Raw genomic sequence first — 13,683 nt, 5'->3', positions numbered from 1 at the left:
CTTTTTCTTCCCTTTCCTTTTCTTTCCAGCAGCAATTTACCTTTGCATTATGTTGCATGGAGGGGGGTCATGAACTGTTTAATATACTAAAGGAACTATTCTTTAAAATCAGAAGATTTATGTTGTTTTTTAAATGTATCGGTGGCATTTTTGGAGCACCAGCATCTCTGAGAAGACGTTGTTCCTGAACTTGCTGTGGTTGCCCAGCCTTGTGCTATACACTCAGAGCTTGTCTATAGCAGTGGTTCTCAACCTGTGGGTCCCCAGATGTTTTGTCCTTCAAATCCCAGAAATCCTAAGAGCTGGTAAACAGGCTGGGATTTCTGGGAGTTGTAGGCCAAAACATCTGGGGACCCACAGGTTGAGAACCACTGGTCTATAGCATCCCATTTTATATACCCTGCTTGCTTGGTAAAATGTTTTTCTTCCCTATGCAGAACTTACACTCCTTGCCCCAGAGAAGTCTATGTGTGTTCTCTGAAGACCCTCTGGCCAGGAAACACGGGTAGTTTGTAGTCCTTACTTCCTTTGTGTGCTGCTGCTGCTCAATCACATAGTTATTTCCGACTCTTTATGACCTCATGGACCAGTCCACGCCAGAGCTCCCTGTCGGCCGTCGCCACCCCCAGTTCCTTCAAGGTCAAGCCAGTCACTTCAAGGATACTGTCCATCCATCTTGCCCTTGGTCGGCCTCTCTTCCTTTTTCCTTCCATTTTCCCTAGCATCATGATCTTTTCCAAGCTTTCCTGTCTTCTCATGATGTGGCCAAAATACTTCAACTTTGCCTCTAATATCCTTCCCTCCAGTGAGCAGCCGGGCATTATTTCCTGGAGGATGGACTGGTTGGATCTTCTTGTGGTCCAAGGCACTCTCAGGATTTTCCTCCAGCACCATAGTCCAAAAGCGTCTATCTTCCTTCGCTCAGCCTTCCTTATGGTCCAGCTCTTGCAACCATAGGTTACTATGGGGAATACCATTGCTTTGACTATGCGGACCTTCTTTGCCAATGTGATGTCTCTGCTCTTCACTATTTTATCAAGGTTGGCCATTGCTCTCCTCCCAAGAAGTAAACGTCTTCTGATTTCCTGGCTGCAGTCTGCATCTGCAGTGATCTTTGTGCCTAGAAATATAAAGTCTGTCACTGCCTCCACGTTTTCTCCTTCTATTTGCCAGTTATCAATAGGTGTAGCTGCCATGATTTTGGTTTTCTTGATGTTTAACTGCTGCCCAGCTTTTGCACTTTCTTCTTTCACCCTGATGATAAGGCTCCTCAGCTCTTCCTCACTTTCGGCCATCATCCTTTGTGTAGTATCCTCTAAAACAGTGACTTAGGGATAGACTAAGGGTACTACTTGAGCAAAAAAGATGGGGAAAGAAGGAACAAGATAATTTTACGACTGCTCATGGAATGGAGGATACGTTGGCATACCAGATGTGAGTGATGATGCAATGAAGTGTTCTGTGGGGATATCTGTCAGTGACATGGGTCGTTGGCTTTTTCCGTGTGTGGATAGGCACAATAGTATCACTGGCGGACTCCCATTACTCTTTAAACTCTGTGCATAAGAATGTTACATGCCATATATAGTTGCCTTTGAACCCTAGTTTTTTTAAATTCCAGAAGATATCCCAAGTCCAAGTGTCTTAAGGCAAATATTTCAACATCATTCTAGTGTCCATGCTGATTCTTCTATATTTCAAGTTTCTAAGACAAAATTTGGCCCTTTTGCTCACATATTATTTCTTCAAAGAAGAAATCCAAACAGAACTACAGGAGTTTCTTGTTGTTATCTTAGAACTAGCCATGTTGTGAGTCAATTTAGGCAATGACACATTTGAGGGGGAGCATTAAATAAATACCTTCCCACTCACTCTGGTTCTCTTCCTCTTCACTCTCCTAATCTCGCTCCCTCCGTCCATCATGGAGACCAACAAACCACATATCTTCCCTCTTCCTTGTCCCCTCCTTTTACCCCATCTGTCCAAGTGAATGAGTGTGCAAAAAAACATAGATGTGGCCAGGCCCAACTATCTTGTCAGTACTGGTACTTCTTCTACGTGTTAAGTACAGTTAAGTACTATTTTTTCCACTTTTGCAAGGGTCCTATGTTCTTAATTCCCACAAGAGTTGTAGGTCAACTCTATGCCATTCTGCTGTCTGTTTCGAAATAAACTTGGAACAAGATGATATTTAATTATATGAATTAGTTCAAGGTTTATTTTCCTCCTTTCACATGGCTTGAAATCAACTTGGTCATCAGAGTTCCCTGTAGCTTTTAGCAGTGTCGGGGGCATCATCTTCATATAAGGCAAGATAATAGCTTGAAATGACCTGGGGTGCTTCATGTCTTGAAGAAGTTAGTGCGGGAAATGAAAAATAACAATGTGACTATAGCAAGAAACAAATTATATAGTGTCTGTTCAGCATGTTTTCCACATAATTACCAAACATACCTAGTAGACATCACCATAGTTCCCAAGGGCTATGAAATGGTTTGGAGGCAGGATGGGGATTATCATCAGAGTCGGCTTAAAAAATTGATTGGACTCCTATGTCGAGTGAATCAGTACTTACATGCTATATTGAAAGTGTCATGAAGATGAATTCTTGGTCTTCAGCTGTGGTTCCTGGTAGCTCCCATGTCAGTGTAATAATACATCAACTCCAGGTTTTAAATAGGTTTAATGGAACTTCTAAGATGCTGGACCTTTTCTGTAAACTGGGTTCAGTATTTTGAAGAACTGTTTCAATGTTGGAGTTAAAGTCTGGAGTAGAATCACCACTCCATTGGCATGGGGACATCATCTGCTACTGGGAAGTTCCCATCATATATCAGCCAGTTTTAGCCATGATGGGACCCGTCATCCAACAAATCAGAGGGTATCTAAATTTGAACTTAAGGGCCCTATTATCATTACAAACCAGAAGAAGAGCGAGCCACATATTAGTTACAGCTGGAAAACTAATCAAGCCCCAGCTCAGATCTTACCACAGCAATGAATTCCTTAGATAAGTTGCATTAATATTATCATGTTACCAATAAGTCAGTCAGTCATTTAGGATAAAACTAGACCACTACTGAGGACAATTTTGCTGATTACTGAAATAATTTTGGTCTCGTTCTTTGTATGTAGTATATATCTGGAATAATATATATGTAGTATATATCTGGAATTCTAATTCACTATATCAGCATGACTCTTGACATACATGTGGTAGTGTACTGTAGTGTTAGGTGAAACAAAAGAGGGTGGAGAGTGGGCTTGTTGGGAATAAGGGCATGGATCACTCGCTTAGAACAAACCAGTAATGTTAGTGTAACTGTGTACACTCACTATCTGTTTGAAGCCTTTTATTAGAGGATTAAACTGATAAACCATATGCCTGGACAGACTGGTTTTACTTGTTTACATTCTAATAAAAACCTGAAAGGGTCGGGGTAGCTACAATATTGGTGTGTCGTTGATTACACTCACTAGTGTTTCCATTAGCCATGCCTTCCTTCAAAGCTTTATAGTATCACAAGTGCAAAAATTGTACACCACTTAAACCCCTTTAAAAAGTGAAGCCATTTTAAGGCTAAATCTATGCTCATCTCTGCTAAGATGTAAAATACTTTTCTCTGCACTGGAGATAAGCAAACAAATATCTACTCTCCACAGCATGACTACCAGTCAATGCCTAAAACAAGTATTTGCATTTATCCAGCATACAGAATACAATGTGAAAGTAGGCACTGGCTGGTGCCAGCCACTTACAGCTCATTGAAAGTTGTGAGGTGAGGCCGGGCTTATGAAGGAGAAAAGACATAAGACCAGGGGTGGTTAAAGATAGGGGAAAGCTGTAATAGAGATACAGTAGATGACAGTCAGCCAGGGTGAAGAAACAACTTGGGTTTTAGAGAGCTGCGAATGATTAAATAGCTCAGGGCATAATGTGTAATCTTAACATGTCATAATAAGTTTCTGTGTGTCTATTATTCTACAACTGTGTCTGGCTGCTTAATAATAAGTTTGCATAGATACTTTGGCCACGCTTACTGCTGTGAACTAGTCATGTGCATTTGTATAGAATCATTATCCGTTCCTGTTTGTTTCCTTCGTAAGGCCCCATTTTAGTTTTTGAGCACCTCTCCTGAAAACGGGTGCCTTTCCAAATGAGCTTTTCCGTCCAAGATCAGAAAGAATGAAGATTTTCGGCCCATTGGCGGCAAAGCACCAGGGCCTAGACCCTAGCATGCTGAACGCTTGATATCCAGTGCCCAGTGCCAGACGATCGGCTGTAGGCATTGCCAGCCAGGGCCTACATCTGAGTGCCGAGCACCCAACACCTGGCGTTTGGCTGTAGGCACTGCCAGGGCCTATGAGCGCCAAGTAAGAGGTGCTTGGTGCGCTGAAAATCAGCAGACCAAACAGCTACCATTCCCACTTTCTTTTTGTTTCATTGATATTTCCATTCTGGAGAGGAGTGTACCGTTCTGTGCATTCCGAATGTACAAAACAATATGAAAACACGAAATAAACGGATGAGACAGTAATGGGCCCATGACTACTGTGAACCCATAGAAAAACACATTAACTGATCCATGTCAAGATCACATTCAGCCCCAAGTACTCAATCCAAGAAGAGATTAAGAGGGGGGAAAGGTTGGCAAGTTGTGTGACAGAAGCTCACGGATTGGGGCTACATTTGAAAGTATCCAACACAGCATCCTATTCTCAAAATTGCCCCAATTACCCAAGAAATAAATGGCTTCTCAATTGTTTTGCACATATATACATACAAATTTAACTGTGATCTATCTTAAAAATGGCAATTCCATGTGCATAGGCCTGGGAGAAAGTCCTATTTATAGTAAGAGACTTATGCCTAAGTAAATGTGTCAGATTGCAGTATAAGGCATTCACAAACCTGTAGAGGCTGACTCAAGGATTCCTCATTGTCTACCTCACACATAAATGCAACTATCTGTTTGACAATCCTCTTTAACTTGGAATGCCTAAGGTTATATGCATATTGCAAAACATTAAAACCTTTGCTACATCTTTCTGGATAATCCCTTTCTCCATATTTTCCCCCATTTTCTAACAATTTAAAATACAAAATTCAACCAGGTAATGAAGGAAGATTGAGCCGCTGCAGTTCTGTTAATATGGTGCGCCAGATTTAAGGCTTGCTGCCTTTTGAAAGCACATGCTGGTTCTGCAACTTAAGCCATACTCTTGAGTTCGTAAAACTATTGCGTAAGCACTAGCTATTTATCTTTCTGGTATTTCACACCAGCTCAAATTACTCTGACTATTTGATCAGGTTTAGTCCTATCTTTGAACCAATCATTGGCAGGTTCAAAGGCTATTGTCATTTTATTCAAGCGGCTTGAAGGCAAAGAGTAACCAGCCTCGGCTCTGACGCAGAAATTGCTTGTGAGATGAGCAGGTTTTAAACCACAGTGCAGGACTAGGTGGGATAACTTCGGGTACATTTTTGCATTTGAGTAACAGAACACAAGGTAAGCCCTGCAATTAGCTCATGATCGAAATGTAGTAATGCTAAAATTATTACTCTTACTATTTAAAAATCATGAGAAACAAAATGGCTGAATAATGTATGGGTGAAAGCTCTTGCATTATAAACATATGCTGCATTATACATCTATGTAAATTTAAAATTATACTTAGTACTGAACTAACGGGAAGAACAAGAACCAAATAGTTGATGAACACCTGGATCTTCCAGTTTGAAAGAAAAAAATCTAGACAATGCCAATATGATTATAAATGTCTATATAACATGATGACCTTTTGTATATTTTCTAGAGACCAAGATTAAACTGGGTTGCTGTGAGTCGTTTGGGCTTATTGTTATTTATTGAACCATAAGGCGTATGTAGAGTCTCACTTATCCAACATAAACGGGCCAGCAGAATGCTGGATAAGCAAAAATATTGGATAATGAGGGATTAAGGAAAAGGTTATTAAGCATCAAATGACGTTATGATTTTACAAATTCATCATGTTTTACAACAAATCGACAGAAAAAGCAGTTCAATACACGGTAACGTAATTTACTGTATTCACAAACTTAGCAATGTATTGAAATCACTGACTACAAAAACATTGGCTACTAACAAATTGACTGCAAATAATGATAGAATTGCATAAAATGAACTTACAGTACTAACATTGTTGGAAATTAAATCCATAAAAAGTTCAGTTCTTGCTGCCTAGAGAAACAGCTGTGGATCCAGGAAGGGGGCAGACTGTGTTGGATAATCCAGAACGTTGGATAAGCGAATATTGGATAAGTGAGACTCTACTGTATGTGACTTTGCTTGTTGTGAGAGGCTTGAATGGTAGACCCCTTTGGAATAATTAATTCAATGAACTATGACTTCTATCAACTTTTACAAGCAAAATTAAATTTGTTGTTGTTTGAAAAACCATAATGTGTTCCTTTTACTCTAGTGCCTATAGAGATATTTATTCTGGATTGCTATGTTCCAAGTGAGTCTTATTTTATTGAAAACTCTCTCTCACACACATATATACACACGATATGTAAACACAGAAAGAGAGAGAGAGATCTTACCTTATATCACAAGATCTGGAAGTAGTATACAATATAAAACAATTTAGAAAAACTTAAAAATTTAAAGCACCGAGAAGTTTAAAAGTAATTCTAAAACAGTTCCACTATTATATGGCATGTCGGATTTTGATAGAAAACAGGCACTAGGGCATAGTTGAATGTGAGGCCAGTCGGGTGAACCGCTTTGTATGACTCAGAGAGTTGCCTTGTGCTGTGTGTTCTTGAATGAAGAAGTGATCTAAAAGCAGTAACTTTCTGACAGTAAACTACGCTAGGGAGTCCCAGTTGATTTCAGAAGCAAATGTGTCATACATCATATGGTGGTAGGGTCCCCTTCTCTGGAAGTTTATAACTGAGGCTAGATGGCCATCCAGCAGAAGTGCTGTGATCATATATTTCCTGCATGGCATGGGTTTGGATTAGGTGGCCCTTACAGTCTCTTGCAACTCTGATTCTATATATTGCAGTAGTAGCCTGATAGAAGTGGTGGGCCAAAAGAGGTGTGTGTGTGTGTGTGTGGGGGGGGGGGGACTCCTCCTGGGTGTAAAATGTAAGGGAGTATCATAGTGGCTCCTCGCTCCCCCCTCCCCCAGGGAAGTACCCCAAAAGCGAGGATGGTTCGGCAGTGAATTGAGCCACAAATGATCACAACCTGCCTGAAACCAAGTGATCTCTTTTTATTATTACAGCATTTCTCTTCTCTTCCTTCCCATTATTCTTGGAAGGCAGAAGAGAAAGGAGGAGATTGGGAGCGAGATGGTGGTAGGAGCTGCTTCTTTTAAAAAATAAACATGTCCATCCTTAAATAGCCCTGCTAGTCTGTGTTGCATCAGAAGAAAAAACAAAGGGGATGAAAAATTGGAATACAATAACTGCTTTTAAATTATTTTTATTTTAGTACGAGTATTTGTGAATATCAATCTACTTCTTCAGATGAAATGACTGAGAAAGTTCATTGATATACACAAATACCCATGCTAAAATATGAATTAAAAAAGATAAAGGTAAAGGTTTCCCCTAACGTTAAGTCCAGTCATGTCTGACTCTGGGGGTTGGTGCTCATCTCCATTTCTAAGCTGAAGAGCCGGCGTTGTCCGTAGACACCTCCAAGGTCATGTGGCTGGCATGACTGCATGGACCGCCGTTACCTTCCTGCCGGAGCGGTACCTATTGATCTACTCACATTTGCATGTTTACGAACTGCTAGGTTGGCAGGAGCTGGAGCTAACAGCGGCCACTCACTCAGCTCCCCGGATTTGAACCTGGGATCTTTTGGTCTGCAAGTTCAGCAGCTCAGTGCTTTAACACACTGAGCCACCAGAAGTTCCAAAATATGAATTACTTAGTCCTAAAAGGGCTGTATGCTTATTTTCCCCTCTTCGCCCTTTTCATTTGTTTTCATGTATGTTTATTTGTGTATACGTGTCACTTGTCAACTTATGGTGACCCCATAAATTTCACAGGGTTCTCTTTCCTTATCAAGTGACAAACTGTACTAACAGACATAATTGTTAGCAATGGTCTTGATAAAGACCTTTGGTGTATCCCTCTGGGCAGCTAAACTAGGCAATCCCAACTGGATGGCTCCCCACAAGGGTCTGCTTCCAGGGGCAAACCAAGAATGAGCAATTTGGAAGTTCCTGAATAGACTCAGAAGTGGAATTGGTAGATCAAAAAACAACCTGGCAAAATGGCACTAGCTAATAGAATCCTCCACCTTGTGCGACTGTGGAGCAGAACAAACAACTCCACTTCTGTATGCTAGCAAAGACTTCTGACATCTATTGAAGAAATGCAAAGAAAGAAAATGCAAAGGCAGGGTTACAATTTATTTTTACTGGCATGATTATATATATATATTAAAGATAAAGGTTTCCCCCTGACATTAAGTCTAGTCATGTCCAACTCTGGGGGTTGGTGTTCTCTCCATTTCTAAGCCAAAGAGCCGGCTTTGTCCGTAGACACCTCCAAGGTCATGTGGCTGGCATGACTGCATGGAGCGCCGTTACCTTCCCGCCGAAGCGGTATGTATTGATCTACTCACATTTGCATGTTTTCGAACTGCTAGGTTGGCAGAAGCTGGAGCTAACAGAGGGAGCTCACCCTGCTCCCTGGATTGAAATTGCTGACCTTCAGCAAGTTCAGCAGCTCAGCAGTTTAACCCGCTGCGGTACTGGTGGCTCCTGTATATATATATTTATTTAACCTTGTATATGGTGTATATACACATGCACACATATACATAAACACATACACAGTTAAATAAAAGAGTGTTCTTTATCATTTTTTTCTTTTTCTGGCCATTATTATTATTAGTTTCATTTCATTATTTCTGGAAATATTTTTGTTGTAGAAAAGAGTGTTTAAAAATGACTTACACTGGGTTTCACTGCTTGTATATAAAAAAGTTAAATAAGTGTATGATTAGAATGATAAGCACGTGTTTATTAATGTGTTCTCATCAGAAGTAATGTACTACATCCGTTTTTTGCATGAAGTGTCTTTAGCCCACCTATCATGGGCTTCTTTACTACCAGTTATAATAAGAAACTCTACCTTTAAGAGAGAATGTAAAACAGAAGTCTTACAGAATGAAACCAACAGGTGAAGTTTTCCTTATCACTGCCTTCATGCTGAGGAAAGAGTAACTTCCCAGGTGTGAGGTTTTGCTGTTTAAAAAGTCAATTTTAGCCCATGTTTTTAACAAGGTGCCCTGGCCCTGGTGTTAAGCAACACACATTACTTCCCTATAATGACTTATTACTCCAGACCAATGTAACATTAGAGCTAACAACATTTGCAACTTGTTTTTAGCAGACTGATTGGCAAAAGTTTAAAAGCCTTTTCTAGGCATGGTGAGAAATAGCTCCTATACTGTTTTTCTCCATATTATGTTAAAGTTACAGACACACATCTAGAAAAAGACTTAGCAACTTGGAACACAAGCTCCAGTGGAAATATACATTGCATAGCAGCTGAAAGGTTTGGGCTTGAACTCTAATGCCACAATTGGGTAGGGATCGTCCTCCCATGCTACTTTTTCAGCGGCTTTGAAAACATTCCAGTTTATTTCCCTCCCTCCAAGTTTCCCTCTTTGACCTCGGCTTATTTCAGATCCTAGCAACAGAATTCACATTGCGATAGTTTGCACTCCCTTAACTCAGTTCAGCTGAAGAGGAGAAAAGAGGGCAGAACCTTTGCCTGGCAGAACCAGGCAAAAGCAAAATATTGCAGTCTCTTAGATTGTGTTTAATTCCTTTGCCATTTTGATCATGCTGTGATGCTTCATCACAAGTATCCTGGTTTACATCTGTGAAATGAAATTGGACTTCTTTAGGTAGCCTTCATAAAGGATCTTGCTCTTATAAAGAGTGAGAAGTTGAGTTTTCACATGCAAAATGCTGGCAGCTCTGGATTTCTACAAGTAGTTCCAGCTAGAGTAGTTCTCAACCTGTGGTTCCCCATATGTTTCGGCCTTCAACTCCCAGAAATCCTAACAGCTGGTAAACTTACTGCGATTTCTGGGAGTTGTAGGCCAAAATATCTGGGGAACCACAGGCTGAGAACCACTGAGCTAGAGAACTGAAACAAAGGCAGAATGATAAATCAGCACTTAGAACAATCCCATCCATTCAATGGGTCTCCTCTAGAAAGTCTATCATTGTCATTCAATTCTCCATTTATAGGTAAAGGTAAAGGTTTCCCCTGACGTTAAGTCCAGTCATGTCTGACTCTGGGGGTTGGTGCTCATCTCAATTTCTAAGCTGAAGAGCCGGCGTTGTCCGTAGACACCTCCAAGATCATGTGGCCGGCATGACTGCATGGAGCGCAGTTACCTTCTCGCCGGAGCGGTACCTACTGATCTACTCACATTTGCATGTTTTCGAACTGCTAAATTGGCAGGAGCTGGAGCTAACAGCGGGCGCTCAAGCCACTCCCGGGATTTGAACCTGGGACCTTTTGGTCTGCAAGTTCAGCAGCTCAGCACTTTAATGCACTTTGCCACCGGGGCTCCATTTATACACAACAGATTATGGTTTAGTATCACATGTTCATATCTCTAGATTGTGTAGTCCCCATTCTTTCCAGTGGTACTGAAAGAAGAGATAAGAAATGTTTGCATTCATTTTCTGTCTTATGTGGTTTATCATTGTCTCTGAGCACCAATATTGTGGTGCTGAGATGACAGACTAAACCACAATTAAAGACGAACTATAATTTGGGTTGCTGTGAGTTTTCTGGGCTGTATGGCCATGTTCCAGAAGCAAGAAGGAAGGAATGCTTCTGGAACATGGCCATACAGCCCAGAAAACTCACAGCAACCCACTGGTTCTAGCTATGAAAGTCTTCGAAAACACGTTATAGTTTGTTTGGACATAGCACCAAATTTGAAATGCCCCCCAGTTAAGCATAAATAAAATGTGTTGTCAAAAGCTTTCATGGCCGGAATCACAGGGTTGTCAGTTTTTCGGGCTGCATGGCCATGTTCCAGAAGCATTCTCTCCTGATGTTTTGCCCACATCTATTACAGGCATCCTTAGAGATCTGGGGGAATCCTTTATTTGGAGGTGTTAACCACCCGATTCTGGAATTCCTCTGTTTTTGGGCAATGCTGCATTTGGTGGTCCCTATGTAGACTTGTCCACAGCTGCATGGTATACGGTAGACTCCTGCAGAGGTGAGAGGATCCCTCTTGTCCTGAACATAGCATTTGTTGGATTTTCTTAGTGGGTCTGTAGATAGTTTGTAAGTTGTGTTTTTTCATCAAGGAACATGAAAGGCACTGCAGACTAATTCAGAGAAGTCAGCCATAGCAGAGCACTTGATGAACTAACCTGGACACAGTATATTATTTGAGAACACAGAAATGCTGGACCACTCTAACAACTATCATGTCAGACTACACAAAGAAGCCATTGAAATCCACAAGCATGTGGACAATTTCAGCAGAAAGGAAGAAACCGTGAAAATGAACAAAATCTGGCTACCAGTATTAAAAAACTCTAAAATCAGAACAGAGGAATTCCAGACATGAATCAATTAGGGGCAGCTAATACCTCCAAACAAAGGATTCCCCCAGGCAGGAAGAAGCCAGGACATGAAGCTGGCAAGGCCATTAATGCTAATCAAGATGATCAATTACAACATTCACACTGGCTTCTGACAGACAAGAGTTCTTTCTTTTATCCTGGACCTTCCATAGATATATAAACCTTCCTTGCTGAGTTTTTTCAATATACAGTATTGTCTCACTTATCCAAGGTTCTGGATTATGCAAGGCATTTTTTTAGTCAATGTTTTCAATATATCATGATATTTTGGTGCTAAATTCGTAAATACAGTAATTACAACATAACATTTATTTTATTTATTTATTTACAGCATTTATATTCCGCCCTGCTCACCCCAAAGGGGACTCAGGGCGGATCACATTACACATATAGGCAAACATTCAATGCCTTATAACATAGAACAAAGACAAGACAAACATGGGCTCCGAGCGGGCCTCGAACTCATGACCTCCTGGTCAGAGTGATTCATTGCAGCTGGTTGCAGCTGGCTTGCTCTCCCGCCTGCGCCACAGCCCGGGCCCAATCATTACCTAATTTGATGTTTAATAGGCTTTTCCTTAATCCCTCCTTATTATCCAAGATATTCGCTTATCCAAGGTTCTGCCGGCCTGTTTATGTTGGATAAGTGAGACTCTACTGTACCTCGGAGCCCCGATGGCGAAGTGTGTTAAAGCACTGAGCTGCTGAACTTGCAGACCGAAAGGTCCCAGGTTCAAATCCCAGGAGCGGAATGAGCGCCCGCTGTTAGCCCCTGCTTCTGCCAACCTAGCAGTTTGAAAATATGCCAATGTGAGTAGATCAATAGGTACTGCTCCGGCGGGAAGGTAACAGCGCTCCATGCAGTCATGCCAGCCACATGACCTTGGAGGTGTCTACGGACAACGCTGGCTCTTCAGCTTAGAAATTGAGATGAGCACCAACCCCCAGAGTTGGACATGACTGTACTTAACGTCAGGGGAAACCTTTACCTTTACTACTACTACTACTACTACTTATTATTATTATTATTATTATTTTATTTTTATACCCCGCCACCATCTCCCCAGAGGGACTCAGGGCGGCTCACAGATATAAGACAAGCATACAGTGGTATCAAATACAAAAAATAAAATCAGTCATTATAAAACACATGCTAAAACACAGTAATAAAATCATACAATGGACTGAGCAAAGTGCACTGAGTGAAACTTGTAAACGTGAAGGAAGTTAAGGTGATGTGAGGTACTACTGTACCTCACAGCCTCTGAGGATGCCTGCCATAGATGTGGACAAAATGTCAGGAGAGAATGCTTCTGGAACGTGGCCATACAGCCCGAAAAACTCACAAACCCCATAAATAAAATGTTGAATTGTCCATCTGATAGCCACATCCGTGTGAAAAAGTGAAACTAACAACTAATTGTGGTTCTACATGTCTGGGAATACAAAAGGTATTTACGACTGAGTAAATATGAGTAAGTTAACTATTGTAGTTCTAATTACTTTCATGTGGGAGCCCTTTTCATTATAATGAACCAATAATGCTTGGAGTACACACAAGTCATTCCTACATAGTCTCACTGTGATTTTTTAAGACGAGATGAGGATGAAAGGGCAAAAGATGCACAGTAAGTGATGCACTGTCACTTGCCGGTGAAATGTGGCTTGCCACTTCCCTTCCTGTTATGTTGCCTGCACTTTCATACAGCCTGACCCCGCTCACTTTTATGCAGAAGTAAGCCGGATTGCGTCTAAGAGGCTTTGCTCTAAGGGAGCCTATAACAGCATCCCTGAGAACAATTAGTCACTTCCTGTTACGAGAGCTTCCCAGCACTTCCTGCATGTCTCTGTTATTTAAGGGTGTGTGCCTGCACTTAGTTGCAGGCTCATAATATCTGTTCGGTAAGTGGAAGTTTTTTCCCTCATTTAGAATCTTATACATTATTTGGATTACAGCTTTTTGTGTGTGCACAGCTGCCGAGCGTTAAAACTGCCTTGTTAGTAAAATAATAGGTTCTGTGTAATAAAAAAAATGAGATGCTA

General features: G+C 41.1%; 2 protein-coding genes across 4 annotated transcripts in view; one reads left to right on the top strand and one right to left on the bottom strand.

Annotated features, from left to right (window-relative positions):
* Positions 1-13,683, top strand: part of acsl5 (acyl-CoA synthetase long chain family member 5) — a 69,919-nt gene that overhangs the window by 19,356 nt on the left and 36,880 nt on the right. The window contains exon 1 of one of the 3 annotated variants that reach the window (XM_003223430.4): positions 5,383-5,510. The exons of 1 other annotated variant lie outside the window; for it this stretch is intronic. The gene's annotated coding sequence lies outside the window, so the exon portion shown is untranslated. Of the gene's footprint in view, positions 1-5,382; positions 5,511-13,275; positions 13,543-13,683 lie in introns of those variants that run through there. One more of the 3 variants, XM_062975759.1, reaches the window with a different exon arrangement.
* The window catches only part of LOC100564400 (guanylate cyclase 2G), a 44,668-nt gene that overhangs the window by 28,492 nt on the left and 2,493 nt on the right, over positions 1-13,683 (bottom strand). The gene's annotated exons all lie outside the window — the stretch shown is intronic.

Source organism: Anolis carolinensis, chromosome 3 (genome assembly GCF_035594765.1).
Source record: "Anolis carolinensis isolate JA03-04 chromosome 3, rAnoCar3.1.pri, whole genome shotgun sequence".
NCBI lineage: Eukaryota > Metazoa > Chordata > Lepidosauria > Squamata > Dactyloidae > Anolis > Anolis carolinensis.
Note: the sequence above shows the minus strand (reverse complement) of the source record. Positions and strands in the feature narration are given on the sequence as shown.